The sequence below is a fragment of the Mus musculus genome, chromosome 15 (assembly GCF_000001635.26).
Source record: "Mus musculus strain C57BL/6J chromosome 15, GRCm38.p6 C57BL/6J".
In the NCBI taxonomy this organism is placed as follows: Eukaryota; Metazoa; Chordata; class Mammalia; order Rodentia; family Muridae; genus Mus; species Mus musculus.
Window position 1 is genome coordinate 66,978,240 of NC_000081.6, and position 27,063 is coordinate 67,005,302.

A 27,063-nucleotide genomic window follows, 5' to 3' on the forward strand; every position below is an offset into this window, starting at 1 on the left:
TTTTTTTTTTTAATTGAGACAGGGACTCATGTAACTGAGAATAGCCTTGAACTTTGGATCCTTCTCGGTGTAAACGTCCTGTGTTGAGATGGCTGGCATATATCACCATCCGTAGTTTATGTAGTGCTGGGATCAAACCCAGGGCTTTGTGTGTGAAAAGCTCTCTCTTAACTAAACTACACCCTCACCAAAGTATATATAGACTTTTTTGTAACTTCCCCCACCCCCGTAACCACACATGAAGAACACATTTATATTTAACAAATCTTACCCACACATCCTTTCCACCTGTTATAAAATAGTCCATGTATAGAACAACAAAAAAGCATCACACTTAGGTGTAATGAAAGATTTAGGTGAGAAACATCCAAGATACAGCAGCTTCCCGGGTGAGGGACAGAGTCAATCCACCTCCTTCCACACTGTCTGCAGATACCTGCAGGCCTTGGGACCTCCCTAAAGACACACAGAGTCTGTCCATCGCATGGGTGATGGCTCACAGCTCGTTCCATGCGTCTCTTGTTGTCAGACCCATCCCACTCCTCAGACCTTTGGCTGTTTCTGCTTCTGGGCTGGCAGACCTTCACACACATTTCTAAAAGGTAACTAGGAACCTCTTCAGGTAGGGTCATAAAAAAGAAAATCTCCGGGCTGAAGCATCTGCATGACTTCTGAGACATTGTTGAATACAAACATCCAAAAGCCCTCAGAGGGCTGGGCCTGCCAGCTGCTTTGCCTCTGTCTCCACCCAGGTGCCTGCTTGCTTGAGAGGGGAAAACCAGAGTCCCGCCTTTTGACTCAGTGCACTCAATTCTTTGCTGGAGAAGTTCAATGACATTATTTGCTTCCTGTATTTATAGTTGACCCTCATGGATCACAAATGAGAGGCCCTGCTACCAAGTCAGACAATCTCAAAAGCCGCTCCTATCTCTGTGAAGCAAAGCCTTATCCCACGCCTCTTCCCAGTCCACACGTGGAAGCCGTTACCTTGATGGGAGGGTCAGACTGGACTTAGACATCAAGTCACTGAATCAGGCAGTGAGGAGCTGTGGCAATAGGCCACACTGCTCCCTTCTCTAAACAAACAAGGAGCTAGCCAACGAGAAAATCATCAAAGTAGGTAATAATTATGGCCTTAGCAGTTATTAATATACCAGTCAGATCTAGCGGCTGCTGGATACAGTATTAGGGAGCCAGGATGCCATGCTGCTGACTTCTGCATGCACCCTATGATGCAAGAATTGCAGTATTCAGACATAAGGGAACAGACGAGCTGAGAGAGGATTGGTAGGTGATTGGCAGGAGGCCTACCAGCTGATTTCTAGAACCTGCTATCTGGGAAGACAGATACCATCAGCATCTCCAGTTGTCATTCGGAATGACTGCCACTAAATAACATCCAGAATGTTTTCCCAGAAGGCTCTCAGATAATCTTGCTCTACCCCTCCCTACCTTTAGTGTCCCTGCTAGTTAGCACAAACATGGAGAACTGGAGGACTGTTCCTCGTTAGAAGACCTTCCCATGCTCAGGCACAATTTAACCAGCTCCCCAAGAAAAAATGCTGCTCATCCCTCCGTTGGTCATTCTGTGTTCATTAAGCCTCTAGGCTCACGGCTCCTACTCTTAGCTCTTGAGTGTCCTCGGGAAATTCTTCTCAGATGGGAACCCAGAAGGTCTAAGCCGAAGGCCTCTCATTGTCTTGCCATAACTAAATGTCTGCCAGAGACTCCAAACACTTTAACACTTTAACCCAGGAAGCAGCCTGACCACCAAGGAAGGGTTGCAACATCACCCTTACTTAGATAGGGAAGCTAAGCTGCAGATACTATAGGTCTTGAACTACCAAAAGTTCTCTGGTATAAAAATAGCTTAATGACACACAGTACCAAGGAAGCTATAAGCCATCTACATATCGCCATTGTAATCTTTACACCTTTCCAAGACGCTAATTTCCATTTGTTTGTTTGTTTGTTTAATCATCTCCACTTTATGAATAGAAATACCAGGGCTAGGGGAAAAAAGTCATTTGCTCAGGAAGTCCCAGAGAACAAGCAAAGCTGGAATTAGAAGCCAGGCAGTCTGCAAGCTACCTGCCAAACTTGTCATATGATCCCCCCAACCCCATACTGGGTCACCAAATCCTCAATTCCTGTGTGCAGGTGACTCTGAGCACGTTCTTGTAGGCAGTGTTGGTGGGTGGGAACATCCTCGAAGCCAGTACTCTTACTGCCACCATCCCCAGAGGAATCTGACACCCACAGCGAGTACACCTGGCCCCAGGTGAAAGGTCTTATGACTAAATCCGGTCCTACCAGAACTCTGATTGCTCCGACCTCCTCCCTGGCCCCCAGGCAGCTGTGGGCCTGGATTCTGAAGGAGTGATACAGACTTAATCACCAGGTGAGTAACCCTGGCCGGCTTCTTCCAGCTGCTTATTAATAGAATGGAGGTGTGTGTGCTCAGTGATAGTCTGGCTATTTGGGAAGTAGAGCTGGCTTGCTGTTCAGATTTTTGTCAGCTGGATGAATCAGGCTTAGGCCATCCCCCTTGGTCCTTTTCCAGTGGAAGACTTGGCGTGACGTCCCCAGAATACTTCACTTCCACAGCAAACTGATGATTTCACCTACCCCTTCCTGCTGAGGGATTTCATCCGTTCCCAGGCTGGCTGGAACAAATGAAGGAGTCCTGGGCCTGAAGCCTAGGAGCCCCTGATAATACGGTCTAACGTAGTTAGACTTCAGTCTTAATGCCTTTGTAATGGAAATACCAAAAGAAAAACTGGCACAAAGTTTGTCACCAACACCACTGTAATGGGTATGACTAGGTGGCGGCCAGGCTGGCACTGCTGTCATGAACCCCGGAGGAAACTGTCCTTTTACTTATTCATTTACTTTTGCTTCTTTTTTGGAGATTATAATATAATGACATCATTTCTCCCTTCCCTTTTCTCTCTTCAAACACTACTATATACCCATCTTTGCTTTCTTTCAAATTCATGGCCGCTTTTTTTAAAAGTTAATTCTTGTCATGTGTATACATGTATATACACATGTATTCCTCAAGTTAACCTCAGTCTGCACAATATTACTCGTATCATATGTTTTCAGGGATAGCCATTTAGTATTGGATACCAGTTGGTATGCTCTCTCCTGGGGAAAACTATTTTCCCTAGCTCTCTGTATTTCTTAGTTGCCTGTAGTTCTTTGGATAGGGTTGAGACCTCGTGCGTTTCCTCCCAACCACTTGAGCAAGTCTGTTGTGCTTTGTCTGCTTGTGGTGAGGCTTTATGAGTGTAGCTTCTGATGCTGTGAGGAGACACAATCCCACAGCGTGCTTCTTGGCCCTCAGATACTAACAGTCTCTCCTCCCCTTCATCTTTTTCTGTGAATGCCTTTTCTTGGTGTTGTTTCCTATGTCCCTCAGTGAAGGCCAATGACAGATCTCTGAGGGATGATGACGCACTGCCGTGTTCAAAAGTGGACTTCATCTGTATTTTTAGTAGAGTCTTTGAGAAGAGACCTCCACCCAAAGATTAGAGTTACAGAGCCCCAATGGAGACACAGCCCTTGCTGGCTTTTGTTTCAGTAAAACCAGAGGCATGAAAGATGTGTGCCAAGAATACCAGAATAGAAGGAAGGAAAAGGAAAGTGGAGACAGAACCACCCTGTTCTGGGATGGGGCAGGTTCCCAGGTGCTATGAACAACTAGGTCATTTCTTCTCCCTTCCATAGTGAAATAGAAGAGGGTTGCTATGTCCCCAGCCCCCTCTCCTTGTCTCCTGAGAACCCCAGCAAGCATCCTTGAGGACCCTTGGATACTCTCTTCCCTGCTGCATAGTCCTGAGCCCTTAGGAAAGCTGGAACACTCCTCTTGGGCACTCAGAGAGAACTTGGCACTGAGTCAGCAAAACATGGACACTCATCCACACCAACTTCAAGGAAACAAAGAAATGGAGGTTATCTGATTGGCCTTTTGTTGTTTATGGTGGTGGTAGTATAATGAAATTCTGGAGGCTGGGTATTAGTAAAGCAAAACGATTATCTTGGCTCAGAAGTTTGGAGGCTTGAGGGGTGGGGGAAGGTATTCGTGAAAAACGCCTGCACCTGCGTAGAGACCGATGCTGTCGTGGTCTGTGGGTACACAAACATGGAAGAGCACACCCTGCTTTCAAACAATCTGCTCTGCACCTGGGTACAGGGCTCCACACCAGTAATTCCGTCATTAAAGATGTGAGGCAGATGGACTAACAAAAGTTTCCAGGCAGCCTGATATAGTCTGAGACCCTGTTTCAACCCCAATCCCCCAAAACGAACCAGTCTGACCCAGAGGTAATCAGGCCAGTCCTATAGAGCAAGAATCTGCTCCTTCCTACAAAATGCCAATAATCCATTCTTAAGGTTCTGTTTCGAGATGCTGCAAGCCTTTGGATGCTATGAGTAGTGGAGACCCTTCCATGAGACAGGGCTTGAGGGTGATTCTGGGTCCTTGGGAGGGGAAACTACCATGATTAAGCACCTCTCACTAGGCTCCTTCTCAGACATTGTATTCAAGACTGAAGCCTGGTCATAAGTTTGCATGGATATGAGCCAGTCACACCATAGCAGATATTTCTTAAACACCAGGCTTGGAGGCCTGAGTTCCCCATCCCCATCTCTGTAACAGTGCCCTGCACCCCTGTATGAGACAACCATCAATACATGAGGTCCACACGGACAGGGGAGACTTGAGGATGTAGGTGCTACATGAATAGGGTCTTGGGGCCAGGAGAAACTTCTGAGCCAAGATAATCGTTTTGCTTTACTAATACCCAGCCTCCAGAATTTCATTATACTACCACCACCATAAACAACAAAAGGCCAATCAGATAACCTCCATTTCTTTGTTTCCTTGAAGTTGGTGTGGATGAGTGTCCATGTTTTGCTGACATGAGCTGCCTCATGCAACAACGCTTAACTCAGATAAAATGAAGAGAGAGGTCATATAGCCCCATAGTCCAGGTAGCCATTTGCTGCTGGGCTAGTCAAAAAACACACTGCTATTATGAAAGAAAAGTTTTACTAATCTACTGATTCAAGGGCCTAGAGAATTCTATCTAGACTGACTCAGAGTGATTCCTTAGTAAGCTCTTCAGGGTGGGAAGGCAGATCAAAACAAAATACTTTATCCCGTTAAACAGAGGTGAAGGGCAGTTCCTGATTCAGGGGCAGTTTTATTTCCAGCCAGTTAAGGTTGAAGAAGAAGCCTATAGAAGATGAGATGGGTACATGAGGGAAGGAAGTGTATGGAAATCACTTCCTGGAGTAGGAGGTCTAGACCACTGTGTTCTCAGAGATCGTTCCTTCCTTCCTTCCATAGGGACATTATTATGGGTGGAGTCTCTGCTGTCCAGGGGTCTCTGAAGGCTTTCTGGGACATCGCATGGTCAGTTCATTTTCTGTTCTAAGGTCTGCTCTGCCAGAAGGAGGCTCTTGGAGAAAAACCTCCTGGTCAGGAGAATGTCCCTACACCCTCCTTGGCCAGCGTGTTTGGTAGCTCTGTCAGCTTGAGTCATCAGCCTCGAGTCACCTGAGAATAGCCTCAAAGAGGGATTGTTTATATTGTGTTGACTTGTGGGCATGTCTGGGAGGATCTTAACTAAGTTAATTGATGTGATGTAGGAGGACCCAGTCCACTATGGGAGGCCTCACTCCCTAGATAGAAGGTCCTAAACTCTAGAAACGTGGAGAAATTGAGCAACGCATAGGCAAACAGGCAAGCAACATACCTGTGTTCATTTCTCTCTGATCTTGACTGTGGATGTTATGAACAGCTGTCTCAGCTTTCTGCAGCTGTGACTTCTCCCAGTGATACAGAAGTGGGAACTGTGACCTGGAAAAGGGAGTTGAAATAAACTCTTTCTCCCTTAAGTTGCTTGCTGTCTGGATATTTTATCATGGCAGCAGACTGTATCAGTCAGACTACATGTCATAGAGTCTTAGTAAATGTTGGCTTGAAATGGCTGCCTCTAGCCTCCAGCATGGCTCATGGCAAAAACCCATCTTCTCTGGGAACCCCCCAGATTTGGACGCAATCCTCTTCCACGATTTCCAGATGGCCCTCTTAGCAGACTAATGGCCAAAAGCTGAGAGCAAAGCAATCCAGAGAGCTGAGCAGAACTCCACATCTGGCTTTGCAGTTATAAATCAGGGAGCTGTGTGATCGATGACCAGGAACAAAGAAGGGAGGGTTTAGGTGGAAAGTTGATATCCTATACAGAGCAAGAAAAACCCATGTTGGAATTTGGAGTCAAAAGACCTCTCTGGCCTAAGGTTTTTCTCACCAGTGACTGGAAATGGTGGGGACAGTGACGGTGACTGCTGAGTAATCTGCATGGGTTTTTAATCAGGATACTGAGGATCCTGTAATAAACAAGGGCAGGAAAAGCCCTTTAGAGAGCACTCCTATAGGACAGTGTGGAGTGGAGCTCCACTTAGAGACTGTGGGCCCTGAGGGGAGCCAGACTCTGGTGGGTAGGCTGACTCTGAAAGGTCAGAAGGTCACCTGGTTTAAAGGTAGATCTCTTTCTAAACAATACTCAGCCTCAGTGTGCTGTGCTCTCAACTTCAAAACAACTCATCTACCTCTCTGGGTGCAGGCTCTGAGTGCCTTGGCAGCTGAGCTACAAAGTTTGCTAGCTGCCAGCTCCTTGGGCAGGGCCAGTACCTTGCACTGGCTTGCCTGTGTGTTCCCTCACGTCCCTCTCGTCTGCCTCGTTCCCCACACAGTCTGCACAGCCTCCTGACATACGGATAACCTCTGGCCTGAAGCCAGGTGCGTCTGGTTTGGCTGCCTGCTGGGCGGGTGGCTGTTAGCATCCCTGCCCCCACCCTCAAAAGAAACCTATCATTTCCAAACACAAGCATCAACTAACAGTTTAGTTCTGGTCTTAAACATTTGTAGTTCAAGGGCCTGGGTAGTTAGATCGGTCAGTAAAGTAGTTGTAGGAGCATGGTTGCTCATGCTTGTAATCCCAGCAGTGAGAAGATAGAAACAGGCAGATTCCTGGGACTCATGGACTTGATGAGCCCCAGGCCAATAAAAGAGAGACTATCTCAACAAACAATGTGCATGGTATCTGAAGAACAATACCTGATGTTGTCCTCTGGCCTCCACATGCACATGCATATACATATCCACATACATGCAAATGCATGCACGCAAACACACACACACACACACAGGGAGTGAAGCACACACATGGGCATCCAGACATCATAAATCAATACACACAGAGACACACAGCTTACTCTGCTATGCAGGGATTTTAGCCTGGTCTCTTCCATTGAACATTGGGGCAGCCTTCATTCAGTCAAGCAAGACAATTCTCCAATGGGGTCCACTACTATGAACAAAGTTTTCTGTCCTACTGAATACCAGAGAAAGGGACTATAGGATGGGTCATGAGTGGGTAAGAATACCAAGTTGGGTGATATCAATTGGCATAATTATAGTGTGTGACCACTATAGTGAGAATTTTTGGTTTCTTTGAAAACATTGTAATATTATAAGAATATGTTTTTGTTTAAACCCCAGGTGTGTGATATGGGGCTGGTTCAGATCACCTACATCAGCAAACTATGATTTGTCTCATGCTCTAGCAGGGACATGATTTTGCCAGCAGCCGATAGTTCCTGTGACTTTGTGACATTTGGAATTTGGGGGACTTTTCAGAGGATATATAAATACTAGTGCTTTGATTGGTGTATTGCTGGTTAGTGATTGGTTACTGTCTTGTTGAGATTTGTTAAGTAGTCATGCACAAAGAAGAAATAAGAAGAAGGAGGAGGAGGAAGAAGAAGAGGAGGAGCAAGAAGAGGAGGAGGAAGAGGAGGAGGAAGAGGAGGAGGAAGAGGAGGAGAAGAAAAAGGAGAAGAAGGAGGAGAAAAAGGAGAAGAAGGAGAAGAAGAAGAGAAGAAGAAGAAGAAGAAGAAGAAGAAGAAGAAGAAGAAGAAGAAGAAGAAGAAGAAAGTTGTTGTTGTTGTTGTTGTTGTTGTTGTTGTTGTTAGATATCCTGACAGCTAAGATGAAACTTGCCCCCAAGGACCTAGATGCCCATAATCAGCAAGAAGTAGCCTAATGATAACGTCACCCTCTTTTCCCTCTATCTTTTCTTCTCTCGTACCAAGTGTTAGGGGATTGAAAGGGTAGAATAAGGATAGAAGAAAGAAGAACCCACAAAGTAGCCAAACGTCCAGCTACAGCCTACAGAGGCTAGACCCTGCACCAAGAACCTTCCATACCTGGAGTCTCAGAACAGTCTGATTGTATACAAGTGTCATGCTAATTGTCAGCTCCTAGCGCAATGGTGACTAAGTATTTCCAGTAGTGGTGTAATCATCAGAATGCATTTCCTGCAGTTCTTAAGTCTGGAGTGCAAGGTCAAGGCTTCAGCAGTGCTGGTACCTCCCGAGGCTTAAGGATAGCCCTCACTTCTCACATCTTCAAGCAGCCTTTGCTCTTGAAGTACCTGACAGTATCCAAATTCCATCCTTTATATACCCCAATCCTATTCGATTAGCTCACCTCATTAACTTCATTTTAACTGAATTTACTTTTGAAATAGCCCCTGTCACATTCTGAGGTCCTGGGAATTAGACTTCATCTCATAAATTTAAGGGACACAGTTCAGCTTATATCACAGCTAGGAGAAGAGAGAGCCCAGATTTCATCCCACGTTGGAGCCCCCAAAGTCCATGCATTGCCTATCACAGAGAGTTCCTCCACAGGGTGACAGTGTCACAGAGGTCTGTGACCCTGGGTCTGGAGAAGGATGCCTGTGCTGGCTAGTTTTTATGTCAACTGGACACAAGCTAGAATTGATTTTAGAAGAAGGAACCCCAACTAAGAATGTGCTTCCACCAAATTGTCCTATGGGAAAAGCCTATGGTGCATTGTCATGCTTGGTGATTGGTGTGGGAGGTCCTAGCATGATGGATAATATTACTCCTGAACTGGTGGTCCTGAATACTAGAAGGAAGCAGGCTGAGCAAGCCATGGACAGATAGCCAGTAAGCAGCATCCTCCATGGTCTCTGCATCAGTTCCTGTCTCCAGGTACCTGCCTCGAGTTCCTACCCTGACTTCCCTGCATGATGGACTATAAAGTGCAGGATGCAACAAACCCTTTCCTCTGCAAGTTGATTTTGGTCCTGATGTTTCATTACAGCAATAGATATCCTAAGACAGTACATAGTCAAAGCAAAGGCTGTCAGGAGTTGTAGGTTTCTGTGAATAGTGCTGCCCCTCAGAGTTCCCCAATAGCACCCCCATGTCTGAGTATCTCAAAGTCCCATGCTTTGATGCTCAAATTGGTATTTTGGTATCTTTTTCCATAGTCAAGAAGGTCAGTGACCTTCCCCTCTGCTCCTTTGCAGCAGAAAAGCAGACAGGATGCCTAAAAGACAAGGTTCCTTTCTACCCAAGCCTGGTAGACTCCTCCCCATGGATTCTGAAGAACAACTACGGTTGGTGACTGTAATCTCTAAGAGGAAGAACAGATGGAAGCGCCTTCCTTTCCTTAGGCCCCAGAGACATCCTGACAGAGTCTAGCTGAGCATCCTACTGGCAAACATGTCTGGAACAAAGTCCCAAAACTGTGATGGACCACCCTAGGCTTCCTGAAGCATTGGGAACCACCAGAGCTACAAAGCCAACACTCATTCAGGACAGATGTTGGTCACTCTGGATTCTAGGCGGGGGAGTCAGAGGAGTACAGGTAAGCCCTTCATGTGGATTTGTTTTAAGAATAATGAATACATTAGTAGAAATGGGCAGATGAGTTCCTAACGCCCTTGTTTTGTGATCCATATCACTTAAAAGAATCACAAATCTTCATTCATTCTCCCGCCCCTGGCGACATTTGACTTTTAAGCTCATTCGAACCTGAAATAAACCATGCTTCTTGATGCCCTTACAATGTGAATGTATTTTGACTAATTAATCAGAAATGGTTGAAGGCTTCCAGGAAATATACTTAAAGGAAAAGAATGCATCTATTAATCTACTTCCTGCTTAACACTGGTAAAGATAGGATGCAATGGTTAGAGCCTCCATAGCCATAATAGACCACGAAGTGACTTTAGGTAGCAAACCAATACAACAGAAGACAACAGAGAGGGAATCTAGTTCATTGATATGATGAGACACCACAGCCACCATGGGCAGCTCCTCTTGGCACAGGAAAGAAGTAATTTCCATATAGTTTAAGCCCTAGTCATGGGCTCAGGCTAGGTGTATGCGTGCTCTTGCTATGGTGTGTGCTTTTTGTTCTCTGCCCTTGCTGAGCAAGCCAGGCAGTCTCCCAGGATTCCTGGCTGTGGCTCCATGACAAGGCTTTGGCTTTCACCACAGATGGGTGGGTGGTTCCTGCGAAGGCTAGAGAAGCCTGTGTTTTGCGGCAGACAGTCGTCCCAGGCCCGGAGCACCATGTTCATCACGGCTTCATCTTTGTAAGCCTTTTCTCATGCAGGGGCAGGGCTGCTGCTGACTCAGGCTTCGTGGCCACCGGGTTGCTTATTAGAGCAAGGGAGCGGGAGTGTCCACTTACCCCAGACAAGGGGAAGGGAAATCTGAGGGGCTGGGCAGGTTTACCTGAAGATCAGAGAGCCAGCTTTCCCTCTGACTTTGCACTGGTTATTCTTCCTACTGCCCATAGACTAAAACTACCCATGTTCTCATTTGGATAGGGAATATTTTAATAGCTTCCCAAACAGATGATGTATAGTGGTATATAGGAAGGCAGAGGGAACGGTGTAAGCTTGTCATCTCAGCACGTGGGAGGCTAAGACAGGAGGATCAGAGGTCTAGGCCAACCTAGGCTGCATGGCAAGTTCTAGTCAGCCTGAGAGAGATCCTGTCTCAAAGTAATACAGTAATATAACAATAATAATTATAATAAAGATACATGCAAAATATTGTATTATTACTAGTCTTATTATTCTAGTTGTATTATTCTTATTCTTGGCCTCCATTTGAGTTCTCTGCCCCCACCATAGTAAGTAGCCACTGTCATTAGTTTTGCACATTCCTTTCCTGAGTGCTTTACAAAAAGCAAAACTCATGAAGATTCAGACTGTCCACTTCTATTAGGTGGAAGTTAGCATATGTTTCCTCAGACCCACATCCCTTATTTCCTGTACACCAGAGCCCAGAATTTCCCCCAATTCATGCTGAGAATGGCTTCAGTCTTTGGGCTATTTGAATAGATATGCTAGAATCATTTCACCTCTCAACCAACATCGTGTATGTGTCCAGCCTTTTTCTGAAAACAATACTGTAAGCAAGGGTGGCTCTGGGGGGTTCTGAGGGAATGCACACACTTGCAACCTTGCCACTGCTGATGGTCCTGACTGATGACAAGATAGTCCAACTTGTTTTGTTTGGTTTTCTGAAAATGTGGTCTTTTCTGGGTTAGCTGTTGGTGGTGATATCTGAATCCGGAGCAGACCAGAGCCAGCTGTCAGATGTCTTCCTCTATGGCTAACTGCCTTGAGAGGGGATCTCCCACTGAACTGGAAACAGACTGTTAGGGTAGATGGACAGGGAGCTCTCAGGATCTGCTGGGATTCTAGGCAGGCACAGCCATGCCTGGTTTCTTAATACAGCCGCTGAGAATTTTAATGAAGATCCCCAAGCTTTTGCCCATTGGGCCATTCTTGTGGCCTCTTTCTTGGTTTTGAATGGGATTATTGGTCTTAAAGCCCTCCCAGTTATAAAGTATCCATTCAGACCAGTGCTTTCCAAAGATCTCATCCCAATTTACATTTTCACCAATACCTATTCAACGTTACCATGAAAATACACCATAAACATATTTCTAATTAATCTCCTGGTTAAAAATTAACATCTCACTCTTGTCTTAACTTGGTTATTTTTTTCTTGTATCAAGCTATAGATATCTTTTATATATTAAAAACTCATTTGATTTTGACATCTTTCTTCTTTATGTAGCTCAGGCTAGCCTAGAGCCTTTGAACCTCCTGTAGTGACCTTCCAAGTGCTAGGATTATCAGCCTATGCTACCATGCCTGGCTTTGCTTTGCAAACTTTCAACTCATGTCCTCAGCCACTCTTCTTTTGAGTTACTCCTTCCTTTTCCTGTCTATTACCACAAGCTCTTTGCATATTAGGGAAATTGAAATATTACTGTAATATGTAAATTCTGAATACTTTATCCAGTTTGTTTATCTATAACTTGCTCATGGCTCTTGGTTTGCTCCTGAATTTGATTTTGCTGTATAATATATTAAGGGATTTTCTTTTTTTTTTAGAAAAATTTATCAAGTGAATGTTTTATGAGTATTGGATTGGAAGGGGCTGGGTTTAGAAAATGATTTACACATTTCCTCTCAAAAGCTCATTTTATAGCAATGTGAATGGAGCCTCCCAGGAGGTCCTTAGGTCACTGGGGATGTGCTACGTGAACAGAATGCTCTGCTGCTTCAAGAACTGGCCTTTCCTTCTTGCATATGCTCCCCCTTCTGCCATGTGACTTCACACACCCATCCTTTTGCCTGTAAGAAGTTAGCCTGTCTCAGGTGTACCATAGGAAATAGACAAGTACCTCCGTCAGCAGGATTTCACGCTGCCTGTTTCCTTTGCGTTATCTACTTGTACATAGCTGGCCTGTTACCATCCCCCCTTCGTTATCTTTTTCCTAAGATTCACTTATCTTTACGTTATGTTTATGAGTGTTTGCTGCTGGTGCATCTGTGCCCCAGAAGAATGTGTGACACCCTATGGAACTGGACTGACAGACAAATGGTTGTGAGCTGCCACATGGGTGTTGGGAAGCAAACCCAGGTCCTCTGCAAGGGCAACCGGTGCTCTTAATAACTGAGCCAGTATTCCAGCCTTTCCCCATCCTCTTTTCTGTCTTTGTCTTTTCCCTGATGGCCTAAATGGCTACCTTTATTTTTACACTAAAGAATGTTCTTAGTTCTATTTGCACTTTTTATTTTATTATGTTGCATGATTTCTGACCATCAAATTTCACGACATACTCAAATGCCTGCCATTATTCTTTCTTTAGATTTTAGAAGCCTTGAATTCACTATGTAGATAAGAATGACCTGAACTTCAGACCCTCCTGTCTTCAAGTCTAATGTGCAAGCATTGCAGGTATGGGCCATGTGCGTGGCTTTTTGTAGTGAAGGGGATCCCACTCAGGTTTTCCAGCATGCTAGGCTAGTATTCCTCTGCCCTTCCTATAGTTTAGTATGTAAATGACCTTGTTGCTTCTAAATCAAAAACAAAAGTTTGGAGTTTTTGTCGAGGTGACACGAAATTTAGAACACAACCTTCACAAAATTTGATGATGTGTGACCTGGTCACGGTCAGGTTTCATGTTGTTATTGGTTCGTGTCTACCATTGCGTCATTTGGCAATGTCTTACAGTTTCCTCCATAGCAAGCTTTATTTCCTATACAATTTATTCCTAAACACGTTAGCATCTCATCGCTGCTATCCTGATGTGCTGTCATATAATTTATCTGTTCTATCAGTCAGTTCTGTAAAAAGAAATCCTGTTAGGGCTTGCATTCTGAGGAAATGGAAAGCAGGAATTGACTTCAAAGTTGCTGGAAGTGTTGGGGAGCAAAAGGGAAGTGGTGTAACCTGTATGAGAGAAGTGGTTGCTTACAACTACCCAGTAAGAACCAGTAAGGAACTGCCAGTGCAGTGGAGACCTCAGAGTTTTTCATGCCTCAGCAAACTGAAACTCACTCTGGAGTGTCTGCCACAAGAGTTTGAGACCTCTTCTCTACCCCTGCTGCATCTCTAAACCCACTGTCCTGTATATCCCCCACCTCCATCAAACCAAAGCCTTACATATGCTAGATAAGTATTCTGCCACTGAACTATACCCCTCCCAGTTACCTTTATTCTTAGTCTATTTCCAACCATCTTTCCCAAACCTAGATTACTTTGAAAGCAAACCTTGTTTATTCCATTATTTAGTCTGTAGACATTTCAGTATTAATCATTAAAAGTTAGGTATCCTGGGTGAGGAGGTGGCTCACTTGGTCAAGTTGAGTACTTGCCTTGAAAATGTGAGGACCTGAGTTTGTTCATCAGAACCCACAGAGAAAGCCATGGAGTCAGAAGTAACTGAATTCCCGAGGCTATCTAGTGCACCAGCTTAGACTGACCTACAGACATCATCTGGCACATCTTGACAAGTCTTCCTTTCGAACACAACTACAATCACATTGAATGCATAGGTGTATTTATTATATCAGATAATTAGTCAATATCAACATTTCTCTAGTTGTCATATGAATATTTATATATTTTCATTCCGTTTGTTCCTCAAGCCAGAGTCCAAATAGTCTAGACAATTGAAATTGCTGGAAATACAGAGCAAGTGTGTTAACCACATATTTTTCTAAATTCCATGTCCTCCGCCATCCATTTTTCTTTTTAACTGTGCCTAGTGAATAAACTGAGTCCCACATCCTGGTTGAATCCTATAGTCTGGTTGTACTTAATAATCACAAGAATCAGTTACTACTGCCTCATCTCCAGGCATTTCTTTAAATTTTTGTTCATTCCAGTAGGTGTGTCAAGTACAACCAGGATGTGGGACAATGCTAGGAGCACTTCAGAGATTCCTATAGGTGGTCACATGTCAAATGTATTGGACCTGAGCGTTGAACAATGTCTCTCCAAGTTCTAAGTTCTTTTCATTTACTGTTTTAAAAACAAGTAAGCAAGAAAAAAAAACAAAAAACAAAAAACCCACAACAACAACACTCTTCATATTCTATTGCTTTTCTCATGAAAATTAGATTGTGTTTACTTTGTGGTTGTTTATTTTATTGTTTTGAGTAAAGATAATTGGGTTTCCCTCTCTTGATTTCTGCTTTTACAATCAGGTTACTTCATTATTGTTCTGTGTTTAGCTGTTCTTTTTCTAATTCAGTGTTCCTCACCCTGTGGATCTTGACCCTTTTGGGGTTCAAACAACTCTTTTACAGGGTTCAAATATCACATATCTTGCATATCAGATATTTACATTAGTACTCACAAGAGTAGCAAAACTACGGTTATGAATTAGTATTGATAATAATTTTATGGATGGGTCACCACAACCTGAGGAGCTGTGTTCAAGGATCACAGCACTAGGGGTGCTGAGAACCATTGTTCTGCCTTGATTTCCCATGGCTAATTTCTTGTGTTCAATTTTTGTGCTCCTAGTCTATGAGGCCCTTCTCGGAACACTGTTCATCTTCACCCACGTGCTTTGATGTGCTTTTCTCTGGATATTCTGCTGTGTGGACCTGGCTCTGCCTTTTGCACAGAGTTGTTTCAAACAGATGGCCTGGTAATGTTTCTAAATCGCATGGTTTAGATGTGGTTTGTTTCCAGATAACTCATGTTGAGACTGAATTCCTTAGTGTGGTGATGGTGAGAGGCCTGTCCTAGTAGGAGGAGTGGGCTGAGCCCTCCTTAAAGGAATGGGTTATCTGTCTTGCGCGTTCTGTTTCCTTTTCTCTCTACACACATGCCTACTCCCCCCATGAGAAGCCAAGTAGATGCTAGCACCATTATGCACTTCAGATTCTCCATGTTCAGAACCATAAACCAAAATAAGCCTCTTTTCTTTTGCCCGGACTCAGGATTCAAGTATGCTCTTATAGCAATAGAAAATAGACTAAGTCACCAACTGAAAGTGCCTCATCATCATCATCATCAACCATATCATTATTATTTTGAGACAGATTTTTCAGATACTCAAAGCTGGCTTAAGCTTACTATGTAGCTGAGGGTGATCTTGAACTTCCCATCCTCCTGTCTCTACTGTCCAAGTGCTAGGGTTGCAGATTTATGAAGTGCTAAAGAATCAAACCCATGGCTTTTTGGTAAGCTGCATCTCTACCAACAAAGCCACATCCCCAGATCTTGGTTCATATTATTAATTTCTAGTTTCAGTGAACTATGGTCAGAAAATGGTTTGTATTATTTTCATATTTGTTAAGGTTTTATTTCTGGTGCAGTATATTTCATTTCAGCAGATTTCCAAAAAACACAAAATAAAAAGGCATTTCTGTTTTTCAGATTCAATATTTTAAAATCTATGTTAAAAATAGGCTTTCAGTTACATTTTAAGTTTATTTTATCATAATTTTTTACCAGGTACTAGGTCAATAAAATTGAGTTAAAAATCTCTTAATAACAACTGTAGTTTTGTCTCTTTCTCCTTTTAGTTAATAAATTTCAGTTTAATAACTAACTCTTAAGTGTTGGGATTATGGGTGTGCACCATCACACCTAGATTGCAAAGTTAGAATCTTTATCATAATAATCACTTTCTTATTTATACTTCCGTCTTCTCTGTTCACACCCAGATGTCAGAATGAAACTCACGTGTGCCTCTTCTTTTGACTACAGATTTTATCTGAGGTTAGTATCTATCTCAGGCCACTACCTTTAGTCAGATATTCTGAAATCATTCTTTGGTTGGTCAGATTTAAATAGAAACACATAAGTTCTCAGCTTTTGGATAAAGAAGCTACCAGCACATTAGTTCCCACCCCAGCTTTTGCTTGTTGTATTTTTATCCAGTGCTGTCAGTTCAACTACAGATTTTAGTCTCATTTCACCAGTTTAGTCTAGCCAATGCCCATGGTTAACCATGTGCCCATACTCCTCAGTGATATGCTGATTACATGAAATGAAGTTATCTACCAGTAGTTCCCCCAATGGACTAACTCATGAGAATAGTGTTTGTGCCTATTTAAACCTAACTATGGTTAATTAAGGTCAGTTTATCTGGGTATAAATCCTTGATTCACACTGTAATTTCCTGGAGTAGTGTATTGTAGATTCATAGTCTTCTGGCAGTGATGTGCCTGTGACCAATATAAATCTATCTTAACTCCTTTATATATGACTAGAGCTTTTTTGTCCATCTGTCCAAATAATTCTTTTATCTTTCCTTTAGTAGCTTTATAGACATATTAATATTGAATACTTTTGTATGTTTTCCCTTGGATATATAACATTGGATCTCTATTAGAAAAACAAATAAGGCCATCTTATTGTCTAAAACATGGATTTAAGAATTCTACCATAGAAAGTGGTTGTGAAAATTCATGAGCTACTCTGTTGGAAGGCATGCCCTAGTGTCTTATGCCATTTAAGAGTTTAGTTAAGTGGAACTGTTTATTACTATTGTTATCACTACTATTTGAAAACTAGACAGAGTCTTTGTCTGTGCTGAATACAAAGCAACTCTAGACATAGTTAAGACACATGTTTTATCCTCAAATATTACCATATGGGGAACTCAATAGTCACCTCCTCAGTTTGACACAGGTGGCCAAGGTGGTAACTGTGATGGCAAAAATCAACTCTGGTATCAACTCTCAACAATGTCACCTCTATTGAAAGATACCTCCTACTCCCATCTTCCTATCAAAAGTCTGGTATTTTATTCGTCATGGCTCACAGTATCCATGAATGATGAATCGGTCATGCATCTGTCCTTGCTAGCTTATAGGTGACTTGATTTCCCTATGTGTCTGGGTACCCAGGAGATCAGGTCATGTCTGTTTTTGTCACTACTGAATCCTTTGTGCATGAAATACAGCCTGGATAATCACACCACTCAGTAAATATTTTAGCACATGCATGAATAAGTATGCAAACATTTGTGCCCCGGATTAAAACCAACACAAAACTGTTTGCAGCAGTGCTATAGTCACAGCCCTCTGCCGCTCATTGAGGGAGTCTTTGCAGACAAAGAAGTGGATAGTGGTTTTATGAGGTAAGGTGAAAGCAGAGAGGAGCTTTGATTGATAGGTGCATGAGTCTTAGGAGTGATGGGGAACACTCATCACAGCCTAAAGCCCTCAGCCTCCCATGTTTCTGGCAGAATCCACAAAGGTCCCTTAGATAAAGCATAGATCTGAATTCATCAGGGCTTGAATTTCTGGAACCTGGAGCTTAGAGAATCAGTCATAGGTTTGCAGAAGCTTTGAGAAGACAGAAAGGTACCCTTCCTTCTGAGTATCTTATTGGAGCTGAATGGTCCAACAAATGGTCTAGTATTGGGAAGGAAACCACAAGGGACACATACCTTGGAGCATTCCATTTCTCAATGGTTCAATTTAAACTCACTGTGGATGGCCTGGGCATCTCCAGAAGTGTCACATCTGACATGTGATGTGAACGCTTAGTTGTCTGGCCATGCCATCTCTCCCATCTCTCCATTTCTCTCTGGCCAGTGTAGGGCAAACCCAGAGCCTTGACTAGAGAGTTAACAGTTGCCAAGATGCCAGGCCTTGACACTAGGGACTCGACAGGGTAGCTTGTTGGCCAGCACTCTTCTAGAAAGCCGAATGTCACTGCCTCTTCCACCTTCCAAGAGATCTGGGGTTCAGTCCCATTGTTTAGACAGGGAACCAGCAGTGTTACCTCAGGTTGATTTCACACTTTTGTAAAGAGTCAGGTACCAGGAATAATCTTCTTAAGGCTTCTCATCCTGACTGTGGAATTGCCTAGTACCTGAGTAGTCTGAACTCACTCTTAGGAAAGCTGTATTCCACCACTCTTATGGGCTGGAAGCCACGGAGTGAGGGGACCACCCTAAGAGACTGAGCCGCTCAGGGTCTCAGTGAAGATGGCAAGAATAGACAAATTCATATATCCTCCTGCTCAAAAAGGAACAGCAAAGCATGTCTTCTAAACTTGGGACAGAGGACACATTCATTCCTTGGTCAGCTGGTCAACATTCACATTGAATATCAGCTACTAAGAGAACTTTATTGGCAATACTAAGCATGTAATGGAACTTATCCAGGGGACAGATGATGACATCATAAGCAAATTGACATTGGCTACCCCTACATGCTGGAAGGAAATGGAGTGAGAAGAGTTTGTGGGGAATCCCAGTAGTATTAGCTGAGATACTGAAAGATCATCAATGGAGGTCCAATGGGAAAGAGGAGCCAGCATTCATCTGGATATGATCTCTGCATAGAAGGATGGATCACGAGAAGGTCCTGGGAAGAGAAAGGGAGTCAATGGTAGGGTCAGAGCATTGTGGAAGGGATGCCTGAGTTGAAAGGGATGCCCTAACCAGGGGCTGAGATGGAACTCCTGTCCCCCTACCCAAGTGATTAGTGCTGGTTCCTCCTAGTGGACTGTACACACAGAAGGAAGTGAACAGAACTGAAATGAAATTTGGAAGTGTTATTTGCTTTGATATCCAGTTCAGAACCTGGTGCATAATAAGTGCTCAATAAACATGAGTGCCAGCCACTATGAACTCTGCTCATGAATAGTTTCCATACTCCTTGTGCCATGCAGAACCCTGAAGATGGTAGATAATTGCAGTGTGCAGTAACAAGCATAGCCCTGCAGACAGTGGGCACTCTCAGTGCCCAGTGCCAAACACAGCTCTGTAGAGAATGGATACTCCCAGGGCCCAGTGCCAAGCACAGCCCTGCAGACAGTGGACACTCCCAGTGCCCAGTGCCAAGTACAGCCCTGCAGACAGTGGACACTGAAGCAACTTGTATGGTGAGGTGAACACCTTCTGTCTGCATGAGCTCAAACTGTCACCTCGCCATGCCTCAGTTTCCTCGTCTGTGAAATAAGAATAATACTATCCCCCCAGAGTCCTTGTCATGGATCAATGGGTTATAGCATATAAGAAACACAGGAGACTGCCCCACACATAGTAAAAATGCATGTGTCAGGAGCTATATTTACTCTTAGTTTACCTTCCTGTGCACACCATGTTCTGCTGTGAGTTACATGAAAACACGTGGGTCACTCAGCCATGCACCCTCTCCCCACCTCCATCCTTCACTTACTATGCATACCTTACTTATCCCTACACTTCCTATACTATGCCTGTCACCGTACCAAAAATTTGCCACCCATGTTTATGTGAGAAAACCATTTTTTTAATGGTGCTCTGAGCCAAGGCCCTGATTTAGAGAAACTCAGAAGGGATTTTTGCATGTGGTTCTGTGCTTTGTGAAGTCGTAGCAGAATATGTCAGGCTGGCTAAATTATAAAGAAAAGATACCTCAGAATACATATCTCACAATGCATACCTCACCATTCTGGAAAGCAAAGTCGGGGAACTGGTTGAGGGACTTTTCAAAGCATCGGAACATGTTGGAGGACACCACATGATCAAAGAAATGAGTCACTCTCTTGTGGTAATGACATCAGCCTATTCGTGGGATCAGAGCCTTCATGATCTTGATCACGTTAAATTTCCCACTGATTAACACTGATGCACTGGCCACAGGATTCCAACACATAAACTTTGGGGGACCCACACGTCATAACAGCATGGTACTAAGAGTGCCTGGGATTTCCAGGAAGCAAACACTGTGGGAGGAGGGAAGGTAGTGCTCCACTGTTTTAGAAGACCACATGACTCGGGGATGCCATTCAAGAACTGAGTCATGCACGCACACCCAAGCTGATGTGTTTATAATGGATTCAGGGCAGCTCTGATTTGGGTGTTAGTAACCTGACTTCTAATTGCATCATCCGGCATGGCTATACTGGAATATCCGAAGACTCATATATGTGTGCACTGCAAATCATTTCGACTTCTATTTCTCTTTACATGTGAAAGCTTGAGCATGCTATATGTCATTGTAAGACTACATGCCTAAGAAGATCATACTCTACAATTCTGGTTGCCATCAAGGACATATGAAGGGACATGGGGTGACTAGTGTTAGGTTTTCTCCAGGAAATAGACAGGCCAAAGGAGGAAGCTTGCCTTTTAGATGGATTGGGAGAGTTTCAGACAGGTAAACACCCCTTAGAGGAATTACTCTTCCCAATTGCCTCCCTGACCTTTGAACTACTCTTTCATCTGCCCTAATAGGCAACATCCATACTTTTTAGCTTTGTTTAGTGTATATTTCTTGTACAAAAGAGTGGGCTTCATGACAACATTTGCATGTACGTAGATCACATCTCTCCCCTAACTCCCTTCTCTCCTCCAGCTGGTTCCTGCCTCCATTCCCAAATACCTACCCAGCTGCCTTCATGGCTTTTTTTTGTTTCTCAACTCCATGCATGAAACAAAACATGGGGTATTCATTTATCTCCCTTAATGCAATGATTTATAATTCCCCTTGTTTTCCTGCAAGAATGATGACTTCACCCTTGTTGATGGCAGAATAAAATCCCAATGGTATACATACAGGATTCTCTGCATCTGCTTGACTGTTGATGCACATCTAGTCTGGTTCTCTATCGAGGCTATAGTAAATGATGCAGGAACAAGCATGGGTGGGCATGCATCTTTTGGTGTATTGACTTAGCGTCCTCTGGGTATGTACGTAAGAGTGATAGAACTGAGTCAAATGGTACTTTTCCAATTTCCATAGTGACAACACTAATTTATACTTGTGCTAGCAGTGTGTAAGGACCACTCTCATCCTTACTAGCATTTGTTGTTTAATTTCTTGATGATAACACTTCTTAGCCTGTTCCCCTCTAAACAGTGTTTCTTTTTTTTCCTTTCCATTTTTTATTAGGTATTTAGCTCATTTACATTTCCAATGCTATACCAAAAGTCCCCCATATCCACCCACCCCCACTCCCCTGCCCACCCACTCCCCCTTTTTGGCCCTGGTGTTCCCCTGTACTGGGGCATATAAAGTTTGCAAGTCCAATGGGCCTCTCTTTCCAGTGATGGCCGACTAGGCCATCTTTTGATATATATGCAGCTAGAGTCAAGAGCTCCAGGGTACTGGTTAGTTCATAATGTTGTTCCACCTATAGGGTTGCAGATCCCTTTAGCTCCTTGGCTACTTTCTCTAGCTCTTCCATTGGGAGCCCTATGATCCATCCATTAGCTGACTATGAGCATCCACTTCTGTGTTTGCTAGGCCCCAGCATAGTCTCACAAGAGACAGCTACATCTGGGTCCTTTCAATAAAATCTTGCTAGTGTATGCAATGGTGTCAGCGTTTGGATGCTGATTATGGGGTGGATCCGTGGATATGGCAGTCTCTACATGGTCCATCCTTTCATCTCAGCTCCAAACTTTGTCTCTGTAACTCCTTCCATGGGTGTTTTGTTCCCAAATCTAAGGAGGGGCATAGTGTCCACACTTCAGTCTTCATTCTTCTTGAGTTTCATGTGTTTAGCAAATTATATCTTATATCTTGGGTATCCTAGGTTTGGGGCTAATATCCACTTATCAGTGAGTACATATTGTGTGAGTTTCTTTGTGAATGTGTTACCTCACTCAGGATGATGCCCTCCAGGTCCATCCATTTGGCTAGGAATTTCATAAATTCATTCTTTTTAAAAGCTGAGTAGTACTCCATTGTGTAGATGTACCACATTTTCTGTATCCATTCCTCTGTTGAGGGGCATCTGGGTTCTTTCCAGATTCTGGCTATTATAAATAAGGCTGCTATGAACATAGTGGAGCATGTGTCCTTCTTACCAGTTGGGGCATCTTCTGGATATATGCCCAGGAGAGGTATTGCTGGATCCTCCGGTAGTACTATGTCCAATTTTCTGAGGAACCGCCAGACTGATTTCCAGAGTGGTTGTACAAGCCTGCACTCCCACCAACAATGGAGGAGTGTTCCTCTTTCTCCACATCCACGCCAGCATCTGCTGTCACCTGAATTTTTGATCTTAGCCATTCTGACTGGTGTGAGGTGGAATCTCAGGGTTGTTTTGATTTGCATTTCCCTGATGATTAAGGATGTTGAACATTTTTTCAGGTGCTTCTCTGTCATTCGGTATTCCTCAGGTGAGAATTCTTTGTTCAGTTCTGAGCCCCATTTTTTAATGGGGTTATTTGATTTTCTGAAGTCCACCTTCTTGAGTTCTTTATATATGTTGGATATTAGTCCCCTATCTGATTTAGGATAGGTAAAGATCCTTTCCCAATCTGTTGGTGGTCTTTTTGTCTTATTGACGGTGTCTTTTGCCTTGCAGAAACTTGGAGTTTCATTAGGTCCCATTTGTCAATTCTCGATCTTACAGCACAAGCCATTGCTGTTCTGTTCAGGAATTTTTCCCCTGTGCCCATATCTTCAAGGCTTTTCCCCACTTTCTCCTCTATAAGTTTCAGTGTCTCTGGTTTTATGTGAAGTTCCTTGATCCACTTAGATTTGACCTTAGTACAAGGAGATAAGTATGGATCAATTCGCATTCTTCTACATGATAACAACCAGTTGTGCCAGCACCAATTGTTGAAAATGCTGTCTTTCTTCCACTGGATGGTTTTAGCTCCCTTGTCGAAGATCAAGTGACCATAGGTGTGTGGGTTCATTTCTGGGTCTTCAATTCTATTCCATTGGTCTACTTGTCTGTCTCTATACCAGTACCATGCAGTTTTTATCACAATTGCTCTGTAGTAAAGCTTTAGGTCTGGCATGGTGATTCCGCCAGAAGTTCTTTTATCCTTGAGAAGACTTTTTGCTATCCTAGGTTTTTTGTTATTCCAGAAAATTTGCAAATTGCTCCTTCCAATTCGTTGAAGAATTGAGTTGGAATTTTGATGGGGATTGCATTGAATCTGTAGATTGCTTTTGGCAAGATAGCCATTTTTACAATGTTGATCCTGCCAATCCATGAGCATGGGAGATCTTTCCATCTTCTGAGATCTTCCTTAATTTCTTTCTTCAGAGATTTGAAGTTTTTATCATACAGATCTTTCACTTCCTTAGTTAGAGTCACGCCAAGATATTTTATATTATTTGTGACTATTGAGAAGGGTGTTGCTTCCCTAATTTCTTTCTCAGCCTGTTTATTCTTTGTGTAGAGAAAGGCCATTGACTTGTTTGAGTTTATTTTATATCAAGCTACTTCACCGAAGCTGTTTATCAGGTTTAGGAGTTCTCTGGTTGAATTTTTAGGGTCACTTATATATACTATCATATCATCTGCAAAAAGTGATATTTTGACTTCCTCTTTTCCAATTTGTATCCCCTTGATCTCCTTTTGTTGTCGAATTGCTCTGGCTAATACTTCAAGTACTATGTTGAAAAGGTAGGGAGAAAGTGGGCAGCCTTGTCTAGTCCCTGATTTTAGTGGGATTGCTTCCAGCTTGTCTCCATTTACTTTGATGTTGGCTACTGGTTTGCTGTAGATTGCTTTTATCATGTTTAGGTATGGGCCTTGAATTCCTGATCTTTCCAAAACTTTTATCATGAATGGGTGTTGGATCTTGTCAAATGCTTTTTCTGCATCTAACGAGATGATCATGTGGTTTTTGTCTTTGAGTTTGTTTATATAATGGATTACATTGATGGATTTTCGTATATTAAACCATCCCTGCATCCCTGGAATAAAACCTACTTGGTCAGGATGGATGATTGCTTTAATGTGTTCTTGGATTCGGTTAGCAAGAATTTTATTGAGGATTTTTGCATCGATATTCATAAGAGAAATTGGTCTGAAGTTCTCTATCTTTGTTGGGTCTTTCTGTGGTTTAGGTATCAGAGTAATAGTGGCTTCATAAAATGAGTTGGGTAGAGTACCTTCTACTTCTATTTTGTGAAATAGTTTGTGCAGAACTGGAATTAGATCTTCTTTGAAGGTCTGATAGAACTCTGCACTAAACCCATCTGGTCCTGGGCTTTTTTTGGTTGGGAGACTATTAATAACTGCTTCTATTTCTTTAGGTGATATGGGACTGTTTAGATGATCAACTTGATCCTGATTCAACTTTGGTACCTGGTATCTGTCCAGAAATTTGTCCATTTCGTCCAGGTTTTCCAGTTTTGTTGAGTACAGCCTTTTGTAGAAGGATCTGATGGTGTTTTGGATTTCTTCAGGATCTGTTGTTATGTCTCCCTTTTCATTTCTGATTTTGTTAATTAGGATTTTGTCCCTGTGCCCTTTAGTGAGTCTAGCTAAGGGTTTATCTATCTTGTTGATTTTCTCAAAGAACCAACTCCTCGTTTGGTTAATTCTTTGAATAGTTCTTCTTGTTTCCACTTGGTTGATTTCACCCCTGAGTTTGATTATTTCCTGCCGTCTACTCCTCTTGGGTGAATTTGCTTCCTTTTTTTCTAGGGCTTTTAGATGTATTGTCAAGCTGCTAGTATGTGCTGTCTCCCGTTTCTTCTTGGAGGCACTCAGAGCTATGAGTTTCCCTCTTAGAAATGCTTTCATTGTGTCCCATAGGTTTGGGTACGTTGTGGCTTCATTTTCATTAAACTCTAAAAAGTCTTTAATTTCTTTCTTTATTCCTTCCTTGACCAAGGTATCATTGAGAAGAGTGTTATTCAGTTTCCACGTGAATGTTGGCTTTCCATTATTTATGTTGTTATTGAAGATCAGTCTTAGGCCATGGTGGTCTGATAGGATACATGGGACAATTTCAATATTTTTGTATCTATTGAGGCCTGTTTTGTGACCAATTATATGGTCAATTTTGGAGAAGGTCCCGTGAGGTGCTGAGAAGAAGGTATATCCTTTTGTTTTAGGATAAAATGTTCTGTAGATATCTGTCAGGTCCATTTGTTTCATACCTTCTGTTAGTTTCACTGTGTCCCTGTTTAGTTTCTGTTTCCACGATCTGTCCTTTGAAGAAAGTGGTGTGTTGAAGTCTCTCACTATTATTGTGTGAGGTGCAATGTATGCTTTGATCTTTACTAAAGTGTCTCTAATGAATGTGGCTGCCCTTGCATTTGGTGCGTAGATATTCAGAATTGAGAGTTCCTCTTGGAGGATTTTACCTTTGATGAGTATGAAGTGTCCCTCCTTGTCTTTTTTGTTAACTTTGGGTTGGAAGTCGATTTTATCCGATATTAAAATGGCTACTCCAGCTTGTTTCTTCAGTCCATTTGCTTGGAAAATTCTTTTCCAGCCTTTCACTCTGAGGTAGTGTCTGTCTTTTTCCCTGAGATGGGTTTCCTGTAAGCAGCAGAATGTTGGGTCCTGTTTGTGTAGCCAGTCTGTTAGTCTATGTCTTTTTATTGGGGAATTGAGTCCATTGATATTAAGAGATATTAAGGAAAAGTAATTGTTGCTTCCTTTTATTTTTGTTGTTAGAGTTGGCATTCTGTTCTTGTGGCTGTCTTCTTTTTGGTTTGTTGAATGATTACTTTCTTGGTTGTTCTAGGGCGTGATTTCCGTCCTTGTATTGCTTCTTTTCTGTTATTATCCTTTGAAGGGCTGGATTTGTGGAAAGATATTGTGTGAATTTGTTTTTGTCGTGGAATACTTTGGTTTCTCCATCTATGGTAATTGAGAGTTTGGCTGGGTATAGTAGCCTGGGCTGGCATTTGTGTTCTCTCAGTGTCTGTATAACATCTGTCCAGGCTCTTCTGGCTTTCATAGTCTCTGGTGAAAAGTCTGGTGTAATTCTGATAGGCCTTCCTTTATATGTTACTTGACCTTTCTCCCTTACTGCTTTTAATATTCTATCTTTATTTAGTGCATTTGTTGTTCTGATTATTATGTGTCGGGAGGAATTTCTTTCCTGGTCCAGTCTATTTGGAGTTCTGTAGGCTTCTTGTATGATCATGGGCATCTCTTTTTTTATGTTTGGGAAGTTTTCTTCTATTATTTTGTTGAAGATATTAGTTGGCCCTTTAAGTTGAAAATCTTCATTCTCATCAATTCCTATTATCCGTAGGTTTGGTCTTCTCATTGTGTCCTGGATTACCTGGATGTTTTGAATTAGGATCCTTTTGCATTTTGTATTTTCTTTGACTGTTGTGTCGATGTTCTCTATGGAATCTTCTGCACCTGAGATTCTCTCTTCCATTTCTTGTATTCTGTTGCTGATGCTCGCATCTATGGTTCCAGATCTCTTTCCTAGGGTTTCTATCTCCAGCGTTGCCTCGCTTTGGGTTTTCTTTATTGTGTCTACTTCCCCTTTTAGTTCTAGTATGGTTTTGTTCATTTCCATCACCTGTTTGGATGTGTTTTCCTGTTTTTCGTTAATGATTTCTACCTGTTTGGCTGTGTTTTCCTGCTTTTCTTTAAGGGCCTGTAACTCTTTAGCAGTGCTCTCCTGTAATTCTTTAAGTGACTTATGAAAGTCCTTCTTGATGTCCTCTATCA

At 42.7% G+C, this 27,063-nt stretch overlaps 1 long non-coding RNA gene across 3 annotated transcripts in view; it reads left to right on the top strand.

The window, feature by feature from the left end:
* The window catches only part of Gm2895, a 43,056-nt gene that overhangs the window by 8,592 nt on the left and 7,401 nt on the right, over positions 1-27,063 (top strand). Inside the window, exons 1-5 of one of the 3 annotated variants that reach the window (XR_001781650.1) lie at positions 2,122-2,401; positions 9,414-9,754; positions 13,070-13,158; positions 15,235-15,361; positions 16,386-16,440. This is a non-coding gene — a long non-coding RNA (predicted gene 2895). Of the gene's footprint in view, positions 1-2,121; positions 2,402-9,413; positions 9,755-13,069; positions 13,159-15,234; positions 15,362-16,385; positions 16,441-27,063 lie in introns of those variants that run through there. The other 2 variants (XR_875395.1, XR_875396.3) reach the window with 2 other exon arrangements.